Below are 13355 nucleotides of genomic sequence, written 5' to 3'. Positions count from 1 at the left end.
ATTATTCACCGGAGTAGTTTGAAATTACGTATTTAGAGTTTGTATTGTGAACTACAGTCTGTGACGAAAATTGTCTATGCAGGTCCAGGTCTTCGTATAGATCCGATATAACGGTACCTCCCCATATACGATACTTTGATGATTTTAGCTATATTATTCACCATTTATTTTAATTTTCGAATTTGAATATGGTAATGCTTACGTAGGTCCACGTCGTATAGACCCCAATATAACGGCTATATTCGGTACTTTTAAGATTTTAACAGAATTGTTAACGGATTTTATTTTTTTGAAAATTTCCAAATTCGTTCCAAATGGTGGAGGGTATCAAAAGTTCGGCCCGGCCGAACTTACTGTTTTTTAACTTGTTCGTTTTGTGTTTCTCATTGATACCTGGACTACCTCCGATTCTAGACCCCTTCGTATTTCCGACCATCGATTGCTGGAGCTATACAAAGACGTGGACCTGCATTTTGTGTCATAGGCTGTAGTACCAATTACGAACTTCAAATATCAAAATATCGGATAAATGCCGTTATATGTGGGTTACATGAAGACGTGAACCGGAATAGAAATTTTCCGTCACAGGTTGTAGTAACTATTACGAACTTTAAATACGAAATTTTAAACAATTCCTTCGAATATTGCCACTAAAATCATAAAATATACGACATTGTGGACTTATATATACAATTCTTTTTCAGGGAGTTAAGTACTGGGAAAGAACTCCTTGTGTGAATTTTCGGATAATTCCCTTAAAAAATGTGGCTGAAATTATCAAAATAACGAATACAGGGTTGCCCATATTCGACGGACCTTTGGGCCCTTGGGCCCATTCCAATCGACGAGGCTTGTCCGCAGGCAACATTATTTGCGTCAATTGAATAATCCGTTGTAAAGTGGACCGAGCCATGCCCAACTGCTGAGAACGGCGTTTTTGGGATGTTCTTAGGGGCCTCTCAACACTGGCTCGTACGGCAGCGATATTCTCGGCCGATCGCCTTGGTCGACTTTTATATGGCCTCTTCGGATTAGAAAGAGCCTTACCAGTCGAAAATTTTTCGTATAAACGCTTAATGGTGCTCTTAGAAGGCGCACTTCTCACATTTTTTAATGTTTTAAAAGCACGTTGAGTTTTCACAATTGACTTCTTGTAAATTTCAACTATTTCAGAGGGCTCGCGTGGCGTGTATTGGTTCATGGTAAGAATCTGCTAGGACTGACGCTTCAAACGCGGTATGTCATTAAGCCATGTGACATCTCTGTCAAAAGTTATGGCGTTGCCAGATGGGTCCGTCGAATATGGGCAACCCTGTATGAGGGTACCGTTATATGGGCATATACGATATTGTGACTCATATTGACAATACTTACTCAGAAGAAACTCCTTGTGTGGATTTTCAGATAATTCCATTTAAAAATACGACTAAAATCATGAAAATACCAAATATCGTGAGGTACCGTTATATAGAGGCTATACGATATCGTGGATCTATATAGACTATTCTCTTCCAAGGTGTTACTCAAAGGGAAGTCGTGGTGTAGATTTTCAGACAATTCCATTGAAATTTTTGGCAACAATCCTCAAAATAACGAATATGAGAGTAACGTTATATGAGGGATATAGGATACTTCTTCCAGAGAGTAAAGTCCTCAAAAGGAACTTCTTGTGTAGAATTTCACACAATTCCAGTGAAAAATGTTGTTATAATCATCAAAATATCGAATATCGAAAGGTACCGTTTCATTGGGGCTATACGATATCGTAGGCCGATATAGCCCATCTTCGAACTATTCCTGCCTGCAGACAAAAGTCTGATCTGTGCAAAATTTTTGACTCTATCGTGTTTACAACAGAGGTACAGTCGGAGAGAATATAGACATTTTGTTAGGTCTAAAAAGATTTACAAACGAAATGCTGAACTTAATTTTAACCTTTAGACTATGTCTGGTGGAGGGTATAAAAATCTGGTTTCTTCAGTAGGAATATTTCAATGCATTAAGCTGTTATTTGTTTACCGCTTCTGTACCTTCTTCACAATTCCCCAACACTCAAAACAGCAGCATAATTGTGTCATTACAAATGTGGTTTATTTCCAGACAGAAATGTCGGTGTTTCAGTAAAATGACCTGTACCAAAGACATCATCAATTGTAGCTGACATAACATCTATCTCAGGCATTAAACACCAACGCTCTACAATTTGCAGCCCAGCGACGACACACAATTTCAACATTCCATACAAACAACAAACGCTGGTCACCATTCTGGAATGTACTGTACCATGGAGGGAGAGAGAAAGTGAGAGAGAGAGGTTTTGGCCAGCGAGTGAAATATGAAAGTGTTCCCCCTCCGTTTGCACCTACCTCACTCAAAAACAAATGACTGTGCTTGTGCCATGTGTGAACAGTGAAATGCAGGGTGAGAGCAACTGGTGGGCTATATTTAGCTCATAAATGAATTTTCGTTTTCTTAGATTTTCTATTGATAAGTCATATGAGCGTGAAACATACGAAGAAACAGAACAAATGATAATTTCATATTTCCGTTAGGCCAGCTCGCCGAAGGTTGCTGAGAGGTCAATTGCGCAAGCAGTCGTGGCCGAGTGGTTAAGGCGTCTGACTCGAAATCAGATTCCCTCTGGGAGCGTAGGTTCGAATCCTACCGGCTGCGTCAATTTCTACATGCATTAGAAAACCAAATTTTTGTTGTAGTGTCTATGGAGGTGATGATTGCAGCTATAATAGGTAATTTAGATAAAATATGAAAATTAAATATGAATTCAAATTTTGTGGTTAAGTGAATCGTTTCATAGTTTGTTGGGCATTGTACAAAAAATTTAATGATATTGAGAGAATTTTGGTATAAAGCCTATATTCAACATGCCATTAAAAATTCTCACCTTCCCCACTGGATTATCATGTACGACCGAATTATCAAAATACGCAAGGTCCATCTGAAAAAGCTAATAAAAATGATGTTTTTTCCAAATGCAATATTTTTCAATTTCGCATATTCACTTATAAACAGGGTGGACTGTATTATTAATTACTCTTTTTTCACATTGCCTAAAAGTCTGCTTTAATTATTAGGAGACAATAGACAAATGACAACTAATTTGGTAAAGCAATTGACAAATTTAAAGTGGTAAGTTGTTGAAAAGTTATACGAAAAAATCAGCCAAAAATACTTTCGGCACAGAAAATTCGACGCATAATGTGAACTAATTATCCCACTCTTTTGGATTCACTGAGAAATTGTGCCACATTTAAACTATATCTATGTCCAAATCCATTTTGGTAAATTTCGCTTTTGAAATCACTGCCCAGATATTACCCTTAGCTTTTTGGCCCGGGAAATTTGATCAATATACAGGGTGAGATAAAACAATTTAAAAAGCTGCAAGTTCGGCCGGGCCGCACTTTGAATACATTCCACCATTTCGAACGAATTTGAAAATTTTCAAAAAATAAAATCCTTTAAAAATTCTGTTAAGATCCTAAAAATATCGAATATAGCCGTTATATTGGGGTCTATACGACGTGGAGCTAAATAGGCATTGTTTGCCATTACCATATTATAAACGAGTATAATGTAGCATCTTCAAAATTACGTATATACGGAGGTACCGTTATATCGGAGTTATACGAAGACCTGGACCTGCAAAGAAATTTTCTGTCACAGGCTGAAGCATCCCTTACGAACTTCAAATACGATATCTCAAATAATTTCCGTTAGTATTATAGGGATGTACTGATATATGGGGCCTTTACGAAGACCTGGACCTGCATAAACAATTTTGTATCACAGACTGTAGTTCCCATTACGAACTCTAAAACCTAATTTGAAACTACTCCGGTGAATAATGATGCTAAATTCATTAAAATACCGAATATTGGGAGGTACCGTTATAGGGGGCTATACGAAGACGTGGACCTACATGACCCATTTACGAACTTAACCTGCCTACTGGCAAAATAAACATGTGTGCAAAATTTTAGCCTTTTATCTCAATTCGTCCGTAAGATAGCGTGGTTACAACAGGCGGACGGACAGACAGGCGGACGGACGGACAGACGGACATCGCTAAATCGGGTTAGAATTTTACGCTGATCAAGAATATATACTTTGTTGGGTATGATATGAGTATTTCAAGGAGTTACAAATGGAATGACAAAGTTAATATACCCTCCATTGAATGGTGCAGGGTATAAAAACTGCAACAAAGTCAAACGCCATAATTTTTACATTTTTTTTTTATTTAATTGAATGAAAGCAAAAAATGTTGGAAATAGCATCAATTTTTTGAATAAGTTTAGATTTGTACGAATTGGTTACTTTTGGCACAAATTATGGCCTTCAAACGGCCAATGAAACCATCACACGCTGCCCAAATGTTGCTCTGCGGTATTTTGGCCCATTCCCGTCGAAGCGCTCGCTTGAGGTGATCGACACTTTGGTATTTTTTAGTGCTAACCTTGATTTCCAAAATACTCCAGACACAATAGTCCAACTGATTGGTATCCGGAGATTTTGGTGGCATTTTGTAACCATTCTTGTCGGCGCGTGCTGAGTACGATTGTCCTGAGTCCTGTTAGAATGTCCAAGATACGCGGCCAAAATGTTTGCGTGCCCACGGCTTTAATTCACCCTTCCGAATATTTTTGCGATAACATTCGGCATTTATTCTGATGCCAAGGTCGCTTAATACCACCAGAGAGCGACCTTCGGCTGCTATGGCGGCTCACACCATGACCATGGCCGGCGCTTGAGTTCACATTTTCAGCTGACCTCTTTGGCAAGTAAACACGATCATTTTGTTTGTTTACCAACTGCTGGACAACGAATGTTTTCTTATCGGAGAAAACCAAATTTCGAAGTTCACCACTTTCGGCCAAGCGAAGCAACTCTTTAGCTCTTTTCATTCTAGTTTCTTTCTGTTGCGGTGTAAGTTCTTGCACTTTTTGGAATTTCAATGGCTTTACCCCTAGTTTATTTTCAATATTTGCCGAATGGAATATTGCGATATGTTCAGCTCACGAGCCATTTTTCTTTACTTTCCGAACCATTTCTGCTGTTGTTGCCGTCCACTTCCTTGACGTCGGGCTACGCTACCAGTATCACGGTAACGAGCGATGGTACGAGACACAAAAAATTTTTTCACATTTAAATGCTGGAGCGCTCTAACGATTGCCACTTGTTGGTTTCCAGCAAAATATAAAGAAATCACACTATCACGCTTGAACTCCATCACGAATAACATTTTTTCAGGAAAATTCTCAATGAAAAATGCTTTGTACGCTTGTAATGAGTTTTTACTGGAATAATTTTAACAGCTGTCGGAATTTGGTTGCAGTTTTTTATCTCACTCTGTAATTGCGACCTGTAGATCAATTGCAAAATCCGGAAATTTTTCAGTTGTTGGTCCACTTCAACCCCTGTATATTGCGATCGTCTCCAGAATCAATAGAAGTCTATTCTGACCATGACCCCACCTCCAATTTCAATTTCATGGACAAACGGACGGAATTACATAGCTAGATCGACTCATCGAGGTGGTACATATTTTTTGGCCCAATCAAACTTATAATATCCCCAAAGTGTTGTAGGGTATAAATAAATATTTCTGGATAGTTTAATCAATATTTCCTGGCATTGCTTACATTTTGGTCACATTTTTTAATTCATTTCTCGTGTTTTGTTATTATGAGTGCAGAGTTTTGGCATGATACCAAATATACTACCTGACAAAAAACATGTATTATAAAGAGGTGTAGGATGTATGATACCAATTTAAAGGGTCTTTGTGTCTCAGTTTATGACTTATTTGTTATGCCTGCAAAATATAAAATATATGACAATCCGTAAAAATTGTTATGAATATTTATAATTTAATTTAGTTTGTCCATTAGTATTTTCTCCATGTCTTACTCATTAAAAACTCTATGAACTGTTTATTTTTAAATATGGTCATTTTCTGCGAAATGTCGATAAGAATAGATATGAATAAAATTAGCACTTATTTGCAAAAAATCTATAAATAACACATTGTAGTTATTTTTAGAATGCAATTTTTGCCGTTGTTTCGTAAGCAGTCGTGGCCGAGTGGTTAAGGCGTCTGACTCGAAATCAGATTCCCTCTGGGAGCGTAGGTTCGAATCCTACCGGCTGCGGAACTTTCTTTTATTTCGAATTATTTTATGGCCTAAATTGAAACGAAATATCAGCCCAAATATGTTTGGGATTTAAGCACTTAAGACCGAAGTATGTGTGTATATCGTATTCATTGAATCGGGTCAGTTATATAGTGTAGAAGGTATTGTAGTTACATTAGGAGTAAAAAAGTCCATGAAAAACTATGGACTGCGTTCCGTGGTGTAGGGGCAAAAAACTCAAGTCTCGGCCAGAGTCCTGCTACATCCAAAAAGCACTTAAGACTGCACTCATCCACTTCACAAGTAACATATTATACGATGACAATTCAAAATCGTTTGCTTCTGCTCTATCCTAAACATTAACTCCATACAACATTATTCATCGATATTTATACAGGGTGAGATAAAAAAAACTGCAACCAACTTCAGACTGCGGTGATTTCTAAGCCACTCGTCCGACAGCTGTTAAAATTATTCCAATGATAGCTCATTCTATTGTTTACAAGCGTACAAAAGCATTTTGGTGAGAATTTTCCAGAAAAAAAGTTAGTCGAGATAGAATTCAAGCGTGATAGTGTGATTTCTTTATATTTGGCTGGAAACCCGCAAGTGGATATTGTTAGTGCACTTCAGCATTTAAATGTGAATAAATCTTTTGTGTCTCGTACCATCGCTCGTTACCGTGATATTGGTAGCGTAGCACGGCGCTAGGGAAGCGCACGGAAAAAACAGCAACATCAGCAGAAATGGATCGAAAAGTAAAGAAGCGACTTGACCGAAACCCGCATCGCAATGGCCGAAAAATGGCTCGTGAGCTGAACATATTGCAATATTCCATTCGGCAAATATTGAAAAATAAGCTCGGGGTAAAACCATTGAAATTCCAAAAAGTACAAGAACTTACACCGCAACAGAAAGAAAATAGACTCATAAGAGCTAAAGAATTGCTTCGCTTATCCGAAAATGGTGAACTGCCGAATTAGTTTTTCTCCGATGAGAAAACATTCTTTGTCCAGCAGTTTGTAAACAAAACAAGTAAGCAAAGCCTATAGCCGTGAGGGATCGACCAGTGATACCCTACAACACTGCAATATGTTAGAAGCCAACTTATGTCCAAATCCATTTTGGAAGATTTCGCTTTTGAAAATATGTCACGGAGCACTGCCCAGATATTACCCGTAGCATTTTGACCAGGGATTTGCCTAATATTTACGCACTTCGTCGTGCTGTTAGTTGTTGTGGCCCATTTTACAGTTAAATATAATCCAATGGTACCCCAAAATGCTAGACTTCTTCGCTGTCCTTAACTCTCTTCGCAGGCGTGTCGATTTTCTGCAATTTTGTGATCAGGATTTTTTTTTTTGTTTTAGTTCATTTGATATTTTTTCACACAAAAGTAGTGGTCCATTCTGCCCGCTGTCCTAAACTCTAATTTCATGAGAGATTTTGTGTCTTCTGATTTATATTTGTCACCTTTATAACGGCTGCAAATCAGGAACATTTTTAGTTGTTGGTCCATTTCAACACCTAAATAAATTGCGGTCATCTTTGAAAACTAGACTTTCTGAGCCTCACCCTACACTTATGAAATTTTTCTCTGATCATCGGACGATAATTGCAATCTGTATGTAATAGCCCCAATCTGCGTTGAAGGTGAAAAAATATTAAAAAATACACACTTCAAAATTAAAAGTCAAATTGAAAAAATCGCATGCGTCGAGGTCTATAATTGCGACCTGTAGAGCAACGGCAAAATCTGGAAAATGTTGGTCCATTTCAACCCCTAAATATTATGCGATCATCTCCAAAAGCAACAGGCTTCTATTCAGACCCTAGCCCCACTTCCATTCTAAATTTCGTGAAGATTGGGCCATATTTGCGACCTGTAGAGTAATTAGAAATTAACATGGACGGACATACATAGCTATATATAACATAATAGCAATTCGAACAAATCTAAACTTATTCTAAAAATGTATGCTATTTCCGACAATTTTTGCTTTCATTAAATAAAATTAAAACAAGTTAAAAAGTAGTAACTTGCAACCCTCCACCATTTGCAACGAATTTGGAGATTTTCAAAAAATAAAATCCTTAAAAAAATTCTTTTAAAATTGTTGACGGGACAACTTTGCTACAGTCGGTCACCACGGAGTCAGTTTCCCTGATCGACTGGTTACCTGCACTTCTGGCTCGGGTAAATGCTCCTACTTGTGCAAGGGTTCCTTTGCAGCCTCAACAAATTATTTCTCAATACGGTCTGCTACCACTGTGTCGATCGTTGCTTTACAATAAAACGCACAATAATTTTTACTTCACTTTTATTGTTTTGCATAATTCTGGGCACAATTTTATTTTAACGACCTTCTTGGTCAAAGGCAAAAAAACGACAATGATAAAAAACTTCGAAAACTAATAGAAGATGATGATTCTTCTTCTTCTCATCGAACCCTTGTTCTTACTCTGAGAGCAAGAGAGCAGGAAAATATTGATCAAAGCAGAACCAGTGATATGGCATTGCCAGTATAGAAAAAAGGGAGAGACGACGTACATGGGAATTGCCTTCGAGGGCGAACATTAGTGCTGCGCTTGTAGCGCTTTTCCCATGAACAAAAATTTTAAAAATACCGAATATAGCCGTTATATTGGGGTATATACGACGTGGACATACATAGGCATTGTTTGTCATAAGCCATTACCATATTCAAATTGGAAACTTGAAATAAACGGTGAATAATGTAGCTAAAATCATCAAAATATCGTTATAAGGAGGTGCCGTTAAATTGGAGCTGTGCGAAGACCTGGACCAGCATAGACAATTTTCTTCTGCCACAGGCTGTAGCATCCATTATGAACTTCAAATACCACATCTCAAACAATTTCGGTGGGTATTGTACCTAAAATCGTCAAAATACCGAATATCGGGAGGTAATGATATATGGAGCCTATACGAAGACCTGGACCCGCACAGACAATTTTCTGTGACAGACTGTAGTTCCCATAACGAACTTCAAATACCAATTTTTAAACAATTCCCGCGAATAATGTCGTTAAAATCATCAAAATACCGAATATCGGGAGGTAACGTTATATGGGGGCTATACGAAGACGTGGACCTGCACAGACAATTTTCTGTCTTAGGATGTAGTATCCATTTGGAACTTCAAATACCAAATTTGAAACAATTCCGGTGAATAATGTCCCTAAAATCATTAAAATACCGAATATATGGAGGTACCGTTATATGGGGGCTATATGAAAACGTGGACCTACATGGCCCATTTACGAACTTAACCTGCCTACAGGAAAAATAAACATGTGTGCAAAATTTTAGCCATCTATTTCATTTCATTCGAAAGATAGCGTGATTACAACAGACAGACGGACAGACAGACGGACATCGCTAAATCGACTGAGAATTTTAGGCTGATCAAGAATATATATACTTTGTTGGGTCTGACATGAGTATTTCGAGGAGTTACAAACGGAATGACAAAGTTAATATACCCTCCATAGTATGGTGGAGGGTATAAAAATGTAAAAATTATGGCGTTTGACTTTGTTGCAGTTTTTTTAATCTCTATATGAGTCCACTTTTTTCTTGTTGCCCCCTCATAGCGATACTTCTAGGTATTCAGAATTTTACTCTTGGGATTTAAGGATAAGACCACATATTTTGAACAGAAGGTTTTTCAAATATTGTGTTTGATTTTCAAAATAGATAACACCCTCTGTAGTAGACATTTGCCTACATAGGTCCACGTTTTCCTATAGCCCCCATTTAACGGCTTCTGATGATATTTTTTCTCGCAATATTTATTTATGGAGGGTATTCGGTCCGGCAGTTTAAATTTGAACTCGTAATGAACCGGTTTCTTTATAATTTTAAAGGTTTCCTTTATCCCATGGTGGAGGGTACTCGGTCCGGCCGAACTTAAAAATGTATTACTTGTTGAAGTATTCTATGAAATTTTAATAGGTACAGACATTTAGACCAACATTTTTGACTGTAGCTGAAAATTTTAGAATAACCTCAATTAGGAATGTTGAGGCCTTGACCTTATTAATATGTATAATACCTTCATTTAATCCTTAGCTGTTTCAATACCAACATTTCTACGCTTAGTTTTCATTTGAGCGTAAAATCTCCCCACCAACGATATTGCAACGTCTTTGAAATGACCTTTGTTTTTGGTCTTCGCTGAAATGGACCACAATAGGACTATGGGAAATAGAGCACAATACGACACGGCGACGACGACAATGACGTTGATAGCGAAGAATGAAGGGAAGCAAAAACTAATCTTAAATGTCAGTGCGGAATTAGTCAGCCAGCCAACAGTGGTTGTTTGGTTGCATGTGTTTGCTGTTGCAACAGCATTTTTGTTGTCCTATGCCATGGCATTAATATTTCGTCCTCACGTTTACGCCGTTTGCGACAGTGCCAACAAGGCAACTATAAAATTTTAACATTGATGTAGACTCCGTCAGACTGTGTGCCCAAGAGTGGGTGTTGGAGAAAATGTTCCTCTTTCGCAGCTGAGATGTGTCATCGGCATCGGAAACATTGGTGGCACACCAAGAGCGTGTGAAAACTATCTCCCAACCATATCATCCACAACAAATATATAAGGCTGTGTGAGAGACACCACATGGGAAAACTTCAGTAAACGAATAGTCCAGTTAACTTTTCTTTCGTACTCCAACCCCCCTCTATTCATTCAACAAGTCAATGCTTATTCCAAATGCCATAAAATATTTAGGTTGCCTGCCGATGCTCCTCTATTTTCTGCCAGTTATGCATTGTCGCTACCAATATGGCTCTCAATGCGATGCCACAACGCATGCATGCAAGGACATTTGAAGGATATATTCGCGTGAGAGTCGTTCACAACGAAAGAGAAAAAAAGATGAAAAAAATAGAAAAATTACAAATACGTTTTGTTACGAGTTGTGTTCCCTGAACAACAGCTGAACGAGGGCATAAAAAGCTGAAATTAAACCACTTTAACGAGAGATCATGGGAAGTGTTTCAGAAGGTGCAATTAGATGCGGCATATATAATAGAATTTTTAATACATAATAAGGCGTTTTTTTTTTTTGCGAGATTAAAAAGTGGTTTTCAATACCAAGAATCTCTGTACGGAACACTTTAATCTTTTATCCAAATATGATGTAATTTCTTCTACACTAAATTCGGTCGGATGTACCAAAATCCAGGACTTTTGGAGAGATAATGGCCATTAGGAGCACAATTAACCCGAAATCGGTTGAAAATATCTAGACAGCTAAATCCAAATCTGATCCGATCTTGATAAAATTTTACAGAGGCTTTTACGAGCTCTATAAGATATCGGGTGCCAAATATTTGTTGTATATTACGAATGTGAGCGACTTAAGCATCAAATCGAATGAAACCTATATGCATGGGAGCTATAGCTATATCTGAACCGATTTTCACCGAATTCGATCTACTTGCTTCTAGACTGAGTTCGGTTGGATGTGCCAAAATTCAGGACTTTTGGAGTGTTATTGGTCATTTGGTGCACAATTAACCCGAATTCGGTTGAAGATATATATGGGAGCTAAATCCAAATCTAATCCGATCTTGATAAAATTTGGCAGAGGCATTTCCGAGCCAAATATCATTGCTGTCGAATGTATATTACGAATGTGTGGGACTTAAACACCAAATCGCATAAAACATATATATGGGAGCTATAGCCATATCTGAATCGATTTTCACCGAATTCGATGTACTTGCTTCTAGATTGAATTCGATCGGATGTGACAAATTCAGGACTTATGGAGTGATATTGGCCAATTGGTGCACAATTAACCAGAAATCGGTTGAAGATATATATGGGAGCTATATCCAAATCTGAAGCGATCTCGATAAAATTTGGCTGAATCTGATACCAAATATCATTGCTGCACAGCCTATTCTTTGTTCTAGGCTGTAGTATCTATTACGAACATCAAATGCCAAATTTGAAACAATTCCGGTTAATAATGTCGCTAAAATAATCAAAATACCGAATATCGGTAGGTACCGTTATATGGGGGCCATACGATATCGCATATATATATGGATAATTCTCTTCCAGGAGATAAAATACTAACATGCAACTCCTTATGTGATAAAAATATTCAAATGTGCCTAGTCTAAATGGAATCGGATGTTAATTTCGCGTTTCGTTTAATGGAATTCGGCCGTTTGTGGGGGAGGTACCAGACGGAGTGGACCGAAATATTCCATCTTAACACCAGATCTTGGGTTTATAAACATATTGGGATGTGTGAAGATATTCTGCATAATGTTCGGAACCGTTACTACATCCTATGTCACAAATTACCTATATAGAACCACTTCTTCGAATAGCCCCCATATAGCGGTTTTCATTCGATCGGTATTTTTCGACAGAATTTTATGGAAATTTTTGAAGTTTCTTCCAAATGGTGGAGGTAAGAAAGGTTCAGCCTGGCCGAATTTAGTTTTTTTTTACTTGTTTCGTTTTTTTAATTTCGACCGTGTGTGTGAGAGGTGCCAGAAGCAGTGGACTGATATTACCCATCTACGAACTCGATCTAAGTTTGAAAATAATATTACGATATACCAAGTTTAGACCAAATCAGATACTCCCTTCAAAGGTTATCGTGCGCACCAGCCAGTCAGACAGACAGACAGACAGACGGACGGACGGAGATCGCTAGATCGACTTCAAATGTCCTGAAACGGATTATTTCAATGAAGCACGTTTTGGCCGTATTAAATGATATATACCTTCTCCAGCCATATGGCTGGGGATATAAAACCAGACATAATACACATAATTACCGGACATAATTCCCATTAATAAATATTTTCGGGCACCTTGAAATTGGTCGTTCAATTTTTAGCTTGAAATTAAGAGCCAGTGGTCTTTATTATTATTTCACTTAATATAAATTCCGATTTTGGCATGCGAAGTAGCGAACATTAGAAAATGGTCTATATGTTGACTTAAAGAACGACTTCAAAATTAGGAAAATAATCTATTTTTCATATCCAGAACAATAGGCTACTATTCTAGCCTTCGCACTAATCAACCAATATTTCGAGGTGTTACAGGCATTTTGGCCTAATCAAACTTATAATACCCTCAACATATTTTTATACCCTCCTCCTATATAAAGTTTGTCATTCCGATTGTAACACCG

The 13355-nt window shown here is 37.7% G+C and overlaps 2 non-coding genes across 2 annotated transcripts; both read left to right on the top strand.

Moving 5' to 3' along the window:
- Positions 1-2591: 2591 nt before the first annotated feature.
- Positions 2592-2673, top strand: TRNAS-CGA (transfer RNA serine (anticodon CGA)). The gene has a single exon. It is a non-coding gene; the product is annotated as a tRNA-Ser (tRNA).
- A 3418-nt stretch (positions 2674-6091) lies between these two features.
- TRNAS-CGA (transfer RNA serine (anticodon CGA)) lies at positions 6092-6173 on the top strand. Its single transcript has one exon. It is a non-coding gene; the product is annotated as a tRNA-Ser (tRNA).
- The last annotated feature ends 7182 nt before the right edge of the window (positions 6174-13355 follow it).

This window comes from Musca domestica, unplaced genomic scaffold, assembly GCF_030504385.1.
Source record: "Musca domestica strain aabys unplaced genomic scaffold, Musca_domestica.polishedcontigs.V.1.1 14, whole genome shotgun sequence".
NCBI classification, from domain to species: Eukaryota; Metazoa; Arthropoda; class Insecta; order Diptera; family Muscidae; genus Musca; species Musca domestica.
Note: the sequence above shows the minus strand (reverse complement) of the source record. Positions and strands in the feature narration are given on the sequence as shown.